This window comes from Dipodomys ordii, unplaced genomic scaffold (genome assembly GCF_000151885.1).
Source record: "Dipodomys ordii isolate 6190 unplaced genomic scaffold, Dord_2.0 Scaffold40, whole genome shotgun sequence".
Classification (NCBI taxonomy): Eukaryota; Metazoa; Chordata; class Mammalia; order Rodentia; family Heteromyidae; genus Dipodomys; species Dipodomys ordii.
This window is the reverse complement of record NW_012267256.1, coordinates 1,973,020-1,989,398: the sequence shown is the minus strand read 5'-3', so window position 1 is coordinate 1,989,398 and position 16,379 is coordinate 1,973,020.

The following is a 16,379-nucleotide window of genomic DNA, read 5'->3' as shown; positions in this document are numbered from 1 at the left end:
TGTGTGTGTGTGTCTGTGTGTGTCTGTGTGTGTGTGTCTGTGTGTCTGTGTGTGTGTCTGTGTGTGTGTCTGTGTGTGTGTGTCTGTGTGTGTGTGTGTGTGTCTGTGTGTGTGTGTCTTTGTGTGTGTCTGTGTGTGTACTGCATCTTCTTTATTCACCTGCGGTTGGGCACCTCGGCTGATTCTATTGTTTGGCTCTTGAGAGTGCTGCGGGAAATGCATCTGTGCACTGTTTTCTGGTGTATTCATTTACTCTTCTTTGGATGTATGCCCCAAGAGTGGTATTGTTAATCCTAAAGAAAATCTACATTTTTAGTATTTTGACCCTCTATGGACTTCCACGAAGGCTTCACTACTTCCACCCCACCAACGTGTGTGAGGGAGCCATGTCCAACACTGACAGTAGAACAAGGAAACCTGTTGGGAATGCTGATTTTAGGAGGAAGGAGGCAGGGAATGTGCTGGGGGGTGAAACTGGTACAAGTTCAGTGTCAACACGTATGGAGAGTTCACAGTCTCCTCCTGTACAACTGTGTAAGTCAATGAAAAGACAACTTGAAAAAAAGAAATAACTAGATTTACACTGTTGTTATATTTGAATATCAGAATAGCTATTATTCAAAACAGTGGTTTTTGTATTGTTCCAGTGTGGAGAAACGAAGACCCAGTTTCAGAGGTGCAGATATGAGCTTCATGGAAACATTTTCAAGCAGCGACTGGCTGTTGCGTGTGAGAGCGAGAGCACTTACCCTGAAAATAAACAAGTAAAATGTAGTCAACAAGTCTTTCCTGCTCTTCCCGTATCCCATCATTGCAAAGTTCTGTAAATTCTATTTCTTTAATAAAATGGACTCTATCTATTCTCTTCTTGGGAACTATTTCAGCTTCCTTCAATTTTCAACTGAAACACCTCTTGTGTCTCTGTTTTTTTGTTTGATGAGCATTCCCTGCCTCTAACTCCTCCACTGCAGCTTAAGCCAACTTTCTATCTTATCTGACACTAGTATATCTAATGTCTTATCTGCTTATAACTTTAACGGTCCTCAGGAAAATGTCTCAATTATTTTGCTCTACTATATGATGTGCTACCTTCCAATGCCCACAGACTCTTTCGTCCCAATTCTACTACAAATACATAAAATTCATTATTCTTTCTACAGTCACATGGACATACTTATTGGTTTTCAAGCATGTTATTGCAGGCCATATGTTCACCTCCATACATCTTCTTGTCACTTGCAATGATGTATACTTACTCCATCTGATAATTTCTATCTTTATCGGTACTTATATAACAAGCCTCTTTTCCTCAAGGAAATTTTGCTTTATCTCAGTCTACTATGGATTGAGCTGTGTGATCCAAGGATAGATATTATATTCCCCATTATACCACTGCACATATTTTATAGTTTATTTGTATTTGTGTTTTTATATTCAAGTTACAAGCATTTGGGTTGGGTGTAAATAGATGTTAGATAGATTGATAGATAAATAGAAAGATAGAGGTAGATAGACAGATAGGAATATATTACAGCAGAAATAGGATGTGATAACCAATGTCTCCCTTACTAGACTGTAGAATTCCCAAGGGGAGAAAATTTACATTCCTAATACACCCCTAGTTCATTGCCTGTTCATAGGATGAAGAAATGGATGAATTGATCGGTGATCAGTTATGGATTTGGAATTAAGTGGAAAGAATATCACAGCTCCCTTCCAAGTGAAGTGTCTATATTCCTTTTCTATTTGTGAAATAATTTCTGGTGAGATATTCATTTCTAGGATAAGCAAATTCTGTGGTTATGACTACTGAGTATTCATATTTAGCAAAGTAAATTTAGCATAAAGGAATCTTCAAATAGATAACAACCATTTCATATAATGAGCAACGTGTCATGGCTTCTCTCTATTGTGACCAGTATTACTTCTTACTAAAGAATAAATTGAAATTGTGTAATCAATATCAGAAACATTCCTTAGTGGATTAAACAATGTCTCCCCCAAATTCATATTTACCCAGAGCTTCAGAATCTAACCTTGCTCAGAAATGTAGCCTTTGAAGATTGGATTGCTTATGATGAGGTCATGGTGAATTAGAGAAGGCTATAAATATAATGCTTTGTGTCCTTATGAGAACAATGGAGAGCACACAGAGTTACTGCTGATGCGTCTGTATCCTGACAGGCGAGAGACTGCAGTGATTCATCCCCCAGGCAAGGAAGGCCACCAACACCTACTTCCTCCATGGATGTCACCTGGGACAGGTGGATTGAAACCAAGGTCTGTGGGTGGGTGGGGCGGAGGGCAGTGGGTTCAGTCATCAGAGAGAAATGTTTGGATGAAAATGAATTGATTCCAGTCATTGCTTATTTCAGACGTGTCTGGGTCGCTGGGATTGGTTCAAGGAAAATGGATGTCATAAACTGCAAATGTGAAAGAGGAGTTGACATCTAGCTCATCCACTCATTTTAGACCAAAATGCTTTTCCTTGCCTTTCACCCAGATAAGGTTTTCACTTGTCTCTGAAATTTGAGTTACGTAGAAAGTAAAGGGAGCAAATGTCTATAAGGAGGGACATTGGTCTCAGCTTGCACAGTCCAGGGCCATCTTTATTTTAGAGGCAAGAAAACAGCATAAACGTCATCTTTTAAATCCCAAATATGGGGTGTGGAAGCCGTCTAGGTCCTCAGAGATTATATCTTAATTCCACAGGTATAGCAACATCAGTCTTACTACGGTGAAGATCCACCAAGGAAGCCTATACCTCAAGCTACTGTAAAGCTTTGGAAAGTCTGTGTTTCCATTTATGTTCTTTGGGAGTAATTATAGTCTTTGAACTTGGGGGTCCTCACTTGCTGGAGAGGCCCTCAACCACTTAAGCAAGGCCCCTCGTCTTTTTGCTTGATATAAGAAAACAAAATCCAGCAGAGCCGTGCTTTTTCTTTCTCCCCAGTAGGCCTGGGCTGTGATGCTCCTGTTTATGTTTCCACACAGGTGGGATGACAGATGTTCCTTGCTTTGAGGTAGAGTTTCAGGAATATTTTGCTCAGGTGGACTCAGTCTGTGATCCTCCTGATCGCAGCTTCTGGAGTAGCTGCGACAAGTATGAGCCACGGTGCCCAGCTAGAGCTTTCCTTTTCTCATCATTTGCAGTTGTTTTAGAATATTTTCAGTGTTTTTATTATCATCTAATAATTGTTTCTTAAGTAAAACCCAGGCTTCTAGAGATTAAATGTTTGTAAAAGTAAACAGGCAACTCAGCTGACAGTCAATAAGCAATGACTGTACTTGAACATTTTGTAGGCTGAGTGGTATTTCTTGCCTTTGCTGTTTTCGTAAGCTCTGGTGGAAACTCCAAGGAAATCACTGGATCACCTGGACATTAGCATTTAGGCTTTCTGCTGTTGTAATGCTTTTACACTGCAGCTTACCTGGACATTAGCATTTAGGCTTTCTGCTGTTGTAATGCTTTTACACTGCAGCTCACCTGGACATTAGCATTTAGGCTTTCTGCTGTTGTAATGCTTTTACACTGCAGCTTACCAGGTGTTCACAGGACAAGGCGGGCTGCTTCATCCCATACAGAATATCAGGGCCCTTAAATCTAATGTTTCCAAGGCAGATTGGGTTTCTACTCATTACTGATAATAAGAAGAAAATTACCAAAAATGCACTAGAGGTAAGCTCCAAAGTGACACTTCAATGGGCAGAAAACTGAAGACTTACTCAGTCTTCAGTTTTAAGCAAATAATGCAGGAGAGCCATCTTATAAACGGAAGACAGACAGACAGATAATTAGATAACAAAAATCCAGCAAAACCCATATAATAAGCATATATTTAATGTAATCCTCTCTATCTCAGCTAACCCTCTCTCTCTCTTCAAAGACAAAGCAACAAGGTGAATACCATGCAAAATTAAGGTCACATAAAATTGTAATAGCATAAATTAGCCTCCTGATTGTGTGTGTGGGGGCGCATGTGTGTGTGTGTGTGTGTGTGTGTGTGAGTGTGTGTGTGTGTGTGTGTGTGTGTGTGTGTGTGCCTGTACTGGGGGTTGAACTGGAGCCCTGGATGCTGTCCTTGGGCTCTTTTGCTCAAGGCTAAAGCTCCCTCCACTTGAGCTACAGCTCCACTTCCAGCGTTTTGTAGTTAATTGGAGATAAAAGTCTCATGAACTTTTCCTTCTCAGGCTGGTTTTGAACCAGGATCCTCAGATCTCAGCCTCCTAAGTAGTTAGATTTACAGATGGGAGTCTCTGTAACCAAACTCCTGACATGTATAAAGTACTGAGCATCACTGAGAGCAATACTACACATGTTAGCCACATTTTACAGGCTCCTCTTTCTAGTTCCTTTACAACCACTGCCTCTTGCAAAATGCTTTGTTTCAACTTAAGCAACTGAAGCAAGAATAACTCCTTTTTCCTCCTCAGCTGGGTTTTGGCAACTAGACTTTCAAGTTTCGTGCACACTAGGGAACAGCGCACTAATGAAAGCATATGAAAAGTAATGTACCCAAGGAAAAGGTAAATGATAATAACCGGTGCACAACTTTTTATGATGTGAGCTTTAAAGTGGAAAGCACTTTCTATAACAATAAATGTTCTGTGTTATAGAATGTTGCAATAACACACTAAATAACAGAACAATAGTCGTAATTTCTCCTCACTGCAATGAAACGTGTTCAGAATCAAAAAATGAAAATACTCCTTTTCCCTTTACTAATTCAGTTACATGTGTATTAAGATTTGACGGGTATATTTTTTAAAAAAAGCATTGTCTGACCCCAAAAGTGAGCTAATGAAGTACAATGGATGAGTGTATCCCTGCTGGCCTGGCCTGGCCTTGGCATGTGCCTCAGATGGCCTTTGGTTAGAGAGGAATTCTCCTAGCACACTTAGGTTTAATTCTTTGGTGAAAGTCAATTTGCTGTATACGTCAACCAAAATTTGTATACAACAGCAAAGATAGGAATGTGGTGCTATAGAATCTGTATATCATTTCTGAACTTCATTTTGCTCCTAGAAACAAATAAATGAGTTCTCCAGGAAGCATGCTACTAGTTTGCAAAAATAGAAACAAAACTTACACAAACAAGCATACACCTATGGTCCCATCAGAAGTTCCTCCCGAGCAGCTATCATTAATTAGCTATCAGTATGAGTCTCTGCACAATAACCAGCTCCTGTGGAGCAAAGCGGTCTCTTCCTTGACTACTTCTGAGCACCAAAGGAAAGTTCTGGTGTGTGAATTCCTTCATTTTTCCAAATGCAATAGTGAGGGAAGTCTTAGCCACCTTGATGTCTTCTACAGTACTGCTCTAACTCCAGCAATACACACATCATTGCATAAACAATTTTTACAACGGAACTGTGTTGTCAGACAAACATCTGAAGGCCTGTCGTTTGTCTCTCAAACTCAGTCACTGTCCCTACCTCTCTACACAGGGGCCATGAAGCTCAAACAACAACATCTGCTAAATAGGGTCACGAGAAAATGGTTGGTCTCAGCTATGGGGTAAATGTTTATAATCCCAGCTACTCAAAAGGCTGAGTTCTCAGTATGAAGGTTTGAAGTCACCAAGGCAGACACATTAAGAGTCTCTTATCTCCAATTAACTAAAGGAGGGAATGTGGTAGAACATCAAGTGTAGGTTGAACAAAGACAAATGAGAGAGAAAAAGAGAAGAGAGAAAAGAAAAAAAAGAAGAAATGGTTGGTCCTAAAGTCACAAGGGTGCCTTTTCTTTTCTTTTTTTTCTTTTATTGTGAAAATATCATACAGAGGGGTTACAATTACATGGGCAAGATAATGAGTGCATTTCTTATCAAGCATTGCTGCCTCCTCCTTTGTTTTCCCTTCCCACCCCTTTTTCTGTTCCAGCATTGGCCTTAAACTTTGGTTTTCCTATGGCTGGTGTTCTACCTTGTGAACCACACCTCCACTTCTTTCTTCTTGCTGTTTCATTGAACATTAGACTCTCCTCAAACTGGCTTCAAACCATGACCCTTATATTTCAACCTTTTGAGTAGCTAGGGATATTGGTCTGTCACAGCAAGCATGTTATTTTTAACCAAATAGTTGGTTAAAAAAGAAAAGTAAAAGTAGCTTTGTAGTCCTTTCTGAAATCTGTGTACTTCAGCTTTTAATATATTTCCAATAAAGGCAGAGCACCTATTCTGGCAAAACTTATTAAATCAGTGGTCCCATAGATACTTTGACAGAGCTTTAAAAATGGTTAAAAAGACTGAGGATCTGGTGTCATTTCATTTTATTGCCTGCATTTTATCATCATGAAAGCATGGCTCTTGTATGGTTATCAATGAGGTCTAGCAGAGGATTCTCAATGGAGAGAATGTAAACCAGGGCTAGCACACAAGAAGCACTGTTCCTTCCAGGTGTAAACCAGCCACATTCACAAACCATGTTATTGCCTGCTCAGCCCAGACATAGATTTCAATTTGATTCCATGAGATGCTCTGATCAGCCAGTCCCTAGTGAGACTTGGTATTCAAGGTGAAATATTTGTACTGTACTTTTGTGGTGAGTAAAACTTTCTCCTAATTTTGTTCATACTATTGGGAGAAGATTCAATTATTATTGCCTATTTGAAGAATAAAAATCATTCTAAATCAAATTCCAGTTCTTAGAAGATGTTTCTTTTGAAGTAATTTTAAAATCGTCATATATTAAACTAGAATAAAATGGAGTTGGTACAATAAAGGCATTTTGATCATAGCAGAGCAAGTGAGAAGAGAAAGCAATGTTGTACATGTATATCCAAAAATGTCTGGAATATAAAATGTATCATGATTTTCAGAAAAATCTGTTATATTCTTAATTTTTTAATTCTTAGATGTTGGGGAAATGCTTTAAGAACTTTGACATTAGCTTTTCAATGTAATTTTGAGATGCTTTTTATATCTGAAATATTCTTATGTCTTACACATTATTGGATATGCTTGTGAAATATGCATTTTTCATTATAGTTTTGTTCAATAATTGAATAAATAAGACAATATCTCTCTCAGTGATATGAACTTGCTATTCAGATGTCTTCTTCAATGACATGAAATGATTACCTGAATATTAAGATACATGTTTTAGAGTTATTACCTTTCTGAAGAATGTATCTGCCCAAATGTTTCAGCCATGTGTCTACCAAGTCCACTGTTGTACAATTTGAGTAAGTTCTAAAGAACCCTAGTTTAGCTCCAGTTTATCTATAACCTTCTAGACTTGGATCCTTCATCAATCCGACGCTGGTTAGAATGTGTTCATTTGTGTGTGTGTGTGAATACAGGGGCTTGAACTCGGGGTCTGTGCACTGTCACTTAGCTTTCTGGCTCATGTGGGGTGCTCTACTACTTGTAGAAGCACACCGTCACTTCTGGCTTGTTGATGGTTCACTGGAGTTAAGAGTCTCATGGAACTTTCCTGCCTGGTCTGGCTTTGAACTGCCGTCTTCAGGTCTTAGCCTCATGAGCAACTAGAGTTACAGATGTGAGCTTGGGTTGCTTTCAGAAGGCTGGTATGAAAGAGAAAGCTATACCCAAATCCTATGGTTTCCAGTGTCATTTATGTAATTCTCATCCAGAGAGTTTCAACAGTACCTGATGTTGAGGGCCATATTATTTAAAGAGTTCCTGGAATTTCTGTCAGCAGGTATTATGGAAAGAAGTGGGTTGCTTGTTCTATATTAAGTAAGACAGAGTATATAGCCAAGAGGCTCTAGGTACTTGAGAGTGAATAATGTAACTGTTAAATATGAGAAATAGATAAGTAATAATAATTGACTTGTTTTACTTATTATATTTCAGAAATAGCTAAATCAGCTCCTTGGTAAGCCAGAAATTATTCACGATTTGAATTCTGTGTTGGTACCAATATATACATTAGACCATGTTTTAAAAACACTGCTTTTTGCAACAAACTCCTTTCACATTCAAAGTTGTTTTAAATCAACTAACTTGAAAAGCACAAGTTGAGAAAAAATGATTACCATTGAGAACAATATTTCTGGTATATAATCAAAAGAATTTGCTTTATCGTTGTAGAGCTTTTGTCTTTTATGAAAATAACAGGAAAAGCAGGAAGGAGAGTGTTAAATAAGAACATTTTAAAAGACCTATCAGAGGGGGCTGGGAAGGTGGCTCAGTGGTAGAGCGCTTGCCTTGCATGCATGAGGCCCTGGGTTCGATTCCTCAGCACCACATAAGCAGAGAAAAGCCAGAAGTGGTGCTGTGGCTCAAGTGGTAGAGCACTAGCCTTGAGCTGAAGAACTGAGGGACAGCGCCCAGGCCCAGAGTTCAGGCCCCGCGACCGACAAAACAAAACAAAACAAGCCATATAAGAGTTTGTTACGGTAGCACATGCAGGAAGGCAGCACAGGATTGCAAGTTCAGTGCTAGCCTCTGACACAGAGCTGGGCGCCGGCGGTCACACCTGTCATCTTTTTTTTTTAATTATTGTACAGAGGGTTACAGTTACATGAGTAAGGTAATGAGTCCACTTCCTATCTAGCATTGTTACGTCCCCCTTTGTTTTTCCCCATCCCTTCCCTCCCCACCTCCTCAACTCCTCCCTTCCCAACACAAGTTGTAAAGTTCATTTTCAACATAGTGTCTTGTACATCTCATTGTTACAATGGGTCAACCTGTATCCTTGTTTCAGCATTTTGTTATTTCCCTTCCTCTCCCCAAATTAGAAAAATGAATATACAAGATGCAGGGCACTGGATTCAAATACAGTGAAAACAGGGGCTATACTGTGGGGGAGGGACATCCAAAAGAAACAAATCACATAGTACATTATAAATACTTTTAAAAATAGCAAGAAAGAAAAAAAACACGTGTGTTCCTATCCTGGGGTTCATTTCACTTAGCACCATCTTATCTGGTCACATGTACATAGCTTTTGGGCTTTTCTGCTTGTCCTAGACGTACACTAGTGATTGCAAATAAGGGAAAACATCTTAGCTACTCAGGAGGCCAACAGCTGAGAATTATTGTTTGAATCCCACTGTGGCTCACAACTCTGAGACTCTTATCACTTCTAGAAAGCTAGAAGAGGAGGCACGGCTCAAATGGGAGAGTACCATCTTGAGTAGAAAAGTCAAACAAGAGCGACAGGCTCTGAGTTCGAGCCCAAGTGTCTGAACACACACACACACACACACTCACACACACTCACACACACACACACTCACACACACACTCTCACACACACTCACTCACACACACACACACATATACACACACACATCCTATAAATAGCTCACAGACACATGGAAACGTTCTAAACATGTAAATATTGTTCACACTCCTACTGTGAAATGCAGTATTTCACAGGAAGTTTTAGCGTGGAGTGAGATCAGACTGCTGTCACGCGCTGTCCATCATTGCTGTTGGAGCAGAACACGCACAGTGGTTTGGAAAACTCAGGGGCTGTTTCTTAACAAAACTACACATAGACTTCCTTTGAAGACTGCATAGACCTTATAGACCTTACCTATAGACCTAGGAAGTAGAGAAAACACATGTCTATTCCGAGACACGCGAGGCATTTTTCCCTTAGGAATTAAAGTCACCTGTGGCTCATTAACTGGTCTTGATGGTTTCTTTGCCTTCCGGCCTGCTTCCACAGTTCCCTGGTCTCTGATTCTTCCTATCTGCCTCCTTCTTTGCCAGGTGCAACGAACACACATTTCTGACTTAAGGCTCATCCTCTCTTCGTAGTTCACGATTATCCATAAGCTCCCAAAGACCATGATCTGAGCTTTCTTATCTATTCTCTCAGGCTCCCAGAGATCAACAAGCTTTGTGGTGTAAAGGAATAGTGATGACCCAACATGTTTGCTTCCCCTACTCTTTGCTTTTTATCTTTCCTCTTCCTTCCTTCCTTTCTTCTCTCCTTCCTTCCTTCCTTCCTTCTGACAGTGGATTTGAACTCAGGACTTCACATTGCCCAGTCAGGCAGATGCTCTCCCATGTGAGCACTAGCCCTAGCTATTTTGTTGTTGCTATTTTGCAAACAGGACTTCACATTTATGTGCATGTGCCGTCTACAGCGATGCACTTCCTGCTTGGCCAGGATGGCCAATGCACACCATGAAGCTCACATTTTATTGGTTGAGATGGAGTCTGGTGAACCTTTTGCCATGGTTTGTCTCTAACCTGCATCCTCCTAATCTCTGACTCCCTAACGGGTAGGTAGGATTATAGCATGAACCATCTCATATTTAATTTTTTTAAAATTTATTAACTATTTGCCTATCATTTTTATTTGTCTCTGTAGTATTTTATTCCTCTTCTTTTTATGTTTAATTTGTTGTACAAAGGAGCTGCTTTTAACAGAGTAGTATATGAATAAAACGAATCTTGATCAATTTCACCTCTTTCATCACCTCAGCATTTCCTAGTCTTATAATTATTATCTTCTATTCTGCTTTCTTTCTCTGATTTTTCCCTGTGTGCTATTTTTTTTAACAAATTTAATTAGGAAGCATTAATAGTGCAAAGACGTTTTATTGTGAAAGTTTTATAGATACATACAATGTATTTTGAACAAATCAACCCCTCTATAATATTTCCCTAACTCTCCTACAATCTTCCCTCAGTTTTCAAACAGGATGTTGATGCCTTATAATGCAATCTTCATATATATATATATATTGTGTATATATATAATGTATGAATTTTAATATAATGTGAAGCTCTTTATCCCCAATAACCTTTTTCCCCTTTCCTTTCCACTTTCCCCCAATCTCCTCTTCTCCACTTATATCCCATTATTACTGGACCAAAAAGGCTATCATTGAGTGTTGGAAAAGAGCTAGAAGGAAAAAAAAACAGGACTTTTCTACACAATTACCTAAACTTTGAGAGAACTAGATACATACTAGATACATTTACAAATATAAAACCTTGGAGATTGTTTTATTCTAATTACCTTTGCCTGAGCGGCCACAAAGCCAAGACAAGAACAGACAGAGAGTTAACAGAAACACTTGAATTGAAGCCCATATTTTCTGCTACTTATTTGTGCCTTTTTTCAGAGTTCATTATTCCTGTGTTTTTCCTTTCTTGGGAATTAAATGGCCTGATATTTACACATAAGCCATCATTAAGGTGGTTTCAGTCTCTTTTCTCCTCTTTCTTGTACCTCTTATCTGCCTTCTCTCTTTCTTATCTAGTGGTCTTCCTCTCCTTATCGGAGAACTGGATGCTGTTACCTGACTTGTAATTTATATCCACTGAAAGCCTGGGCTCACTCCCTATCAGCCTTCCTCTCCATCTCACAGATAAGAACCACCAATCAGAACAAGGCTGAGTTCTGAGCTTGTACTATGAAAGTTTACATCTGATTACCAACTTCAAACATGTTGTTACATTTGCATATTTGTTGCTACAGATAAAATGCTTTAGTGAGTTATATCTGAGCATCATAAAATCCCTATGTCTGTTCTGAAAACCGAATGAAAAAATGTGTTGCTTCTTTCCAGTATAGGAAGTCTAGCAAATGGTTTCTTTCAGAGGTTCCCTTCACTCTTACTAGTAGAATGTTAAGTAGTAAAATGCTGTGTCTTTAGGAATAGTTTCATTTAGGACAGGGAATTTCATGACAACAATTTTGTTTCTACTAATATATCTAAATAAAAACAAGAAGTATTGAAGCTAACAGAATGGCTGGCAAGCACCACACCCGCTTCATTGTGTAGACTCTAAACACCGCAGACATGGGTCAGCTCCTCCTTAGCAAACTGCTTTGAACATCATATTTGTAAATGATTATAACCTGCAGCTGTGTTTCAGTTATGAATTAAATTCAATTTAAATTTTTCTATTCATTGGTGGTAAGGATACATTCTAGGGCAGCTTTCTGAAGCCTACAGGTGAATCACACGTCTCATTTGACCTTTGACTTTGGGGATGGTTTTCTGGGCGTGTGAGGGCTGCAGTCACACCTCCTGTCCATAAAACAGCCCTGCCGATTACACTGATGCCCTCTTAAAATTCTTCTTTTTGAACAAAGAATCAATTTTTGAACTCAGAGCCTTCTATTTTCAGTTGGGACTAGGCTCCATAAGTTATGTAACTGTACCTCCTTAATAATAACACATGAAATATTAGATTGAATCCATGCATGAAAAAGAAGAAGTCAGCCACCCTTAGGGTTATCGTTAATGCTTTATAAAAGTTCTGTTTTATAAACATCAGTAAAGTCCTTGAGAATATGTGCAAATAGTCTATAGCAGAGGTCACCATTTTTAACGTTTGTTTTATAAGAGAAGTACAGAAATATAAGGGAAATATGTGAACAAGAAACACAAATTCTGGATTATCTATGTGGAACTTAAATCTAATGTGTGTCTTTTCTTGGGGGGTGCCAGTCCTGGGTTTCATCTCAGGGACTAGGTGCCATCTCTGAACCTTTTTGCTTAAGACCAGTGTTCAACTACTTGAGCCATAGCCCTGTTTCTTGTATATGCATTTTTCTAAGTTGGGAAGGGGAAGGGAAGTAACAAAATGCTGACATAAGGTTGACCCATTGTAACAATGAGACGTACAAGACACGATGTTTAACATGAACTTTACAACTTCTGGTGGGGGGGGTGGTGGAGTCGGGGAGGTGGGGAGGGAAGGGAGGGTAGGGGAAACACAAAGGAGGCAGTAACAGTGCTCGATAGGAAATGGACTCATTACCTTACTCATCTAACCGGAACCCCTCTGTACAATTAGAAATATTTTTTAAAAGGAATACAATTTCTAATTCATTATTTTATTTTCCAAGTCTTCCTCCTCTTCTTATTAAGCAGTGGTAAAACGGGGTTGCAGTTATGTGCATCAAGTTTGGAGAACGGTGCTTCCTGGGCAATGTCACCCCTTTCTTTCTTCTAACCCCCCATCCCTACCCTAAAGTTACACAGCTCATTTTTTACACAATACACATGAACCATAATGACTGTATTTGCTCATCCTTCCTCCCTCCATAATTCTTTGAATTTATAAAACAATATCACTTCGATATGAAGATATTTTGACTAGGCTATTAGAAATATTCAGATAAAAATCAATCCAGATTTTTTGTTAAAAATATGTATGTATCACATATAGACACTAATAAAAATATTCATCATTCTATCTTTAGCTCTGAGAAAAAAAAGAGTAGGTTGCTATGTCTGTAAGAATCAGACCTTAGGATAAAAGATGAGCAACAACCAGGTAAGAGTTCTTGTCCATGAATTGCCTTATCTTTGGCTTTCAAATACTGGCAGTTTTCTTCATTTAAGTAGACAACTCATGAAGGTAGCGATCACAAAAGCCTTTAGCATTCATCTTACCTCTCCATAGTCACAAATGACTATGGAGAAGGGGTAGGGGCGGGAGGAGAGAAAGATCGTCTTTGCTGGTGAACCATAAACTTGGTGGTTTGGTACTCTCCTCTGATACCTGTAAACTCTGATTTATATAATGCTGTATGTAAGTTTTTGCTAGATAAATTAAAATAAAATTATAAAGTCCAACAACATTTTAAATGCACGTTGAGTGCTGAATTGTATGTGTGCTTGTGTTGTGTGCTTGTGTGTGTGTGTTTGTGTGTGCGTGTGTGTAAGTGTGCACATGCCTGTCCCAGGGCTTGAACTCAGGGCCTGGGTGCTGTCCCTGAGCTTTTCTGCTCAAGTCTAGTGCTCTACCACATGAGCTCCAGCTCCACTTCGGCTTTTTTGGTATTTAAATGGAGGTAAGAGACTCAGAGACTTTCCTACTCAGGCTGACTTCAAACTTCGATCCTCAGATCTCAGCCTCCTGAGTAGCTAGGATTACAGGAATAGATCACCAGTGCCTTGACAGTCTTGAAATTTAAATTAAAACAAAACAAGACACTAATACAAGATACATATCATAGTTCATAAAAAATTTCCTATGTGAGCCAGGTGTTGGTGGCTTATGGCCTGTAATCCTGGCTACTTAGGAGGCTGAGATCTGAGAACTGCAGTTCAAAGCCAGTCTCTAATTAATTACCAGAAATCTGAACTGGAGCCATGGCTTAAGAGGTAGAGCACTATCCTAGAGCAAAAAAGCTCAAGGACAGCACCTATGCCTTGAGTTCAAGCCCTAAGACTAGCACATACAAAAAAAGAGAACTATGAGCTATAGAAATAAAAAGTAGATGTTCATTCAAATATAAGCTAGGCAGCTTACGTTGGAGGTTGATGGTGCATATCTGTAATCCTAACTACTCAGGAAGTGAAAATATGAGGATTCAGGATCGAAGCCATCTCACACAGAAAAGACCATGAGACTCTCATTCCAGTTAACCACCAAAAAGCCAGAAGTGGAGGTGTGACTAAGTGATCAAACAGCAGCCTTGAGTGAGAAGGCCAAGTGATCGTGTGAGGCCCGGGTTCAAGTCCCAGTACCGACACATGCACACAACCAAAGACCCAGAGCATTTCTAGCATAGACACATGAAATAAACATGCAAGAATCAGGTTCATCCTAAGATAAGATTAAAAACATAAGAGGATAAGACTAGACCATTTTTAGTTTGCCACTTAGAAAAGGTCACAGTACCATCTGCACCAAAGACAGACACTATTTGAAGCATGTAAGAGTATATGGGATAAGCATTTTTCAATATGCTAAAAAGCATTCAAAATGTTATGATGTTTTATGTCTGGTGCTGGTGGCTCACGTCTGGAACCCTTGCTATTCAGGAAACTGATCATTAGCGGATCATGGCTCAAGGTTGGCCTAAATTGAAAACTTTTCTAGAGTCCATATCCAAAATAATCAGCAAAAAGCAGGACTAGAAGCATGATTGAAATAGTAGAGCCCCAGACTAGCAAGCATGAGGCCCTGAATTCAACCCACAATGCTCCCGAATGTTCTTTATCTCTAAATCATGTCTGAGAAGCAATTCTAAGAATCTACTTCCAGAATTAAGAATGTATTTATGTACAGGGTAGATTATTATGTTGTTATCTATAAAAGAATAAAACTGAATATTAGGAAAAACTAAGAAGTAAATTATGAAAATTGACATTGTATCAATTAGGTTTTTTGTTTGTTTGTTTTTTGGTCAGGCGTGAGGCTTGAACTCTAGACCTGGGCGCTGTCCCTCAGCTCTTCAGCTCAGGGCAAGTACTCTACCACTTGAGCCACAGCACCACTTCTGGTTTTCTGGTGGTTTATTGGTGATAAGAGTCTCACAACTTTCCTACTTGGGCTGGCTTTGAACCATAAGCCTCAGATCTCAGCCTTCTGAGTAGCTAGGATTACAGATGTGAATCAATTTTTCGTATTTGAAGATTACATAAAAAGAAGACAAGTTAATAGTTTTTCTTTAGGTCATTCATTCCTCTCTGTCTCTTTTTCCATTTTCACTTTTAATGAAATAAAATTTGAGAGTGTATTTATTTTGTCATTAATTTTGTATACTTCACTTGCTAACCACAGGAATTCTAAGTGCTCAGAGACTTCTATTTGAAAACACCACACTTGCATATTGTATAGTGAGTGTCTGGTAATAAATGTTTCAGGCTACCTTTGATTTTGCTATGCTAATAGTTCACATTATTTTTCAGAAGTCATATATATAATAAGCAACTACAGCTTCACTAAATGCTCATTGTCATTCACATATAAAAGAGCATCGAGTGAGGTACTGGTGGCTTAGACCTTTGATCTTATTCTGGAAGATGAAATCTGGAGGATTACAATTCAAAGCCACCCTAGATAGACTTCATCCCTAAAATAATCACCACAAAGCCAGGGTGGAGGCTTGGGTGCAGTGGCAGAGCATCTGTCCAGCAGACAATGAGACCCTGAGTTTAAACCCTAGTACTGCCAAAGAGAACAAGGAAAAGAAGAAGAAACAAATGCTAGGCAGCTGGACACTGAATTCAGTGTGACATGGTGAGAGAAATTAGAGACCCGCGGAGGGAAGCTACAGGCATCCAAAGGCTACTTTTCTAGGAATGAAATTATTTTTCACTTCGTCAATTTATGTCAATGTTGGCAGCTGCCATGCATACATTTGCCATGCATACATTTTCCATTAAATAATATAACTGACAACTGCCAAATACAATATGCGCAACAAACATACATCCGAATAAGCATGCAAATTCACATGATGCCACCCTAATGCAGATCATTGTTCAATTTCCATATGGAAAGGATGTTATTCTAGCAATAGGTTTCCCTACATCAAAATACACACACACACACATACACAGAGGAAGCTTAGCTTGTTGCTGGTGGCGCATGCCTGCAATCCTAGCTAATCAAGTGGCTGAGATCTGAGGATCACAGTTCAAAGCCATCCCAGGCAGGAAAGTTGATGAAACTCTTATCTCCAATAAATGGAAGGAA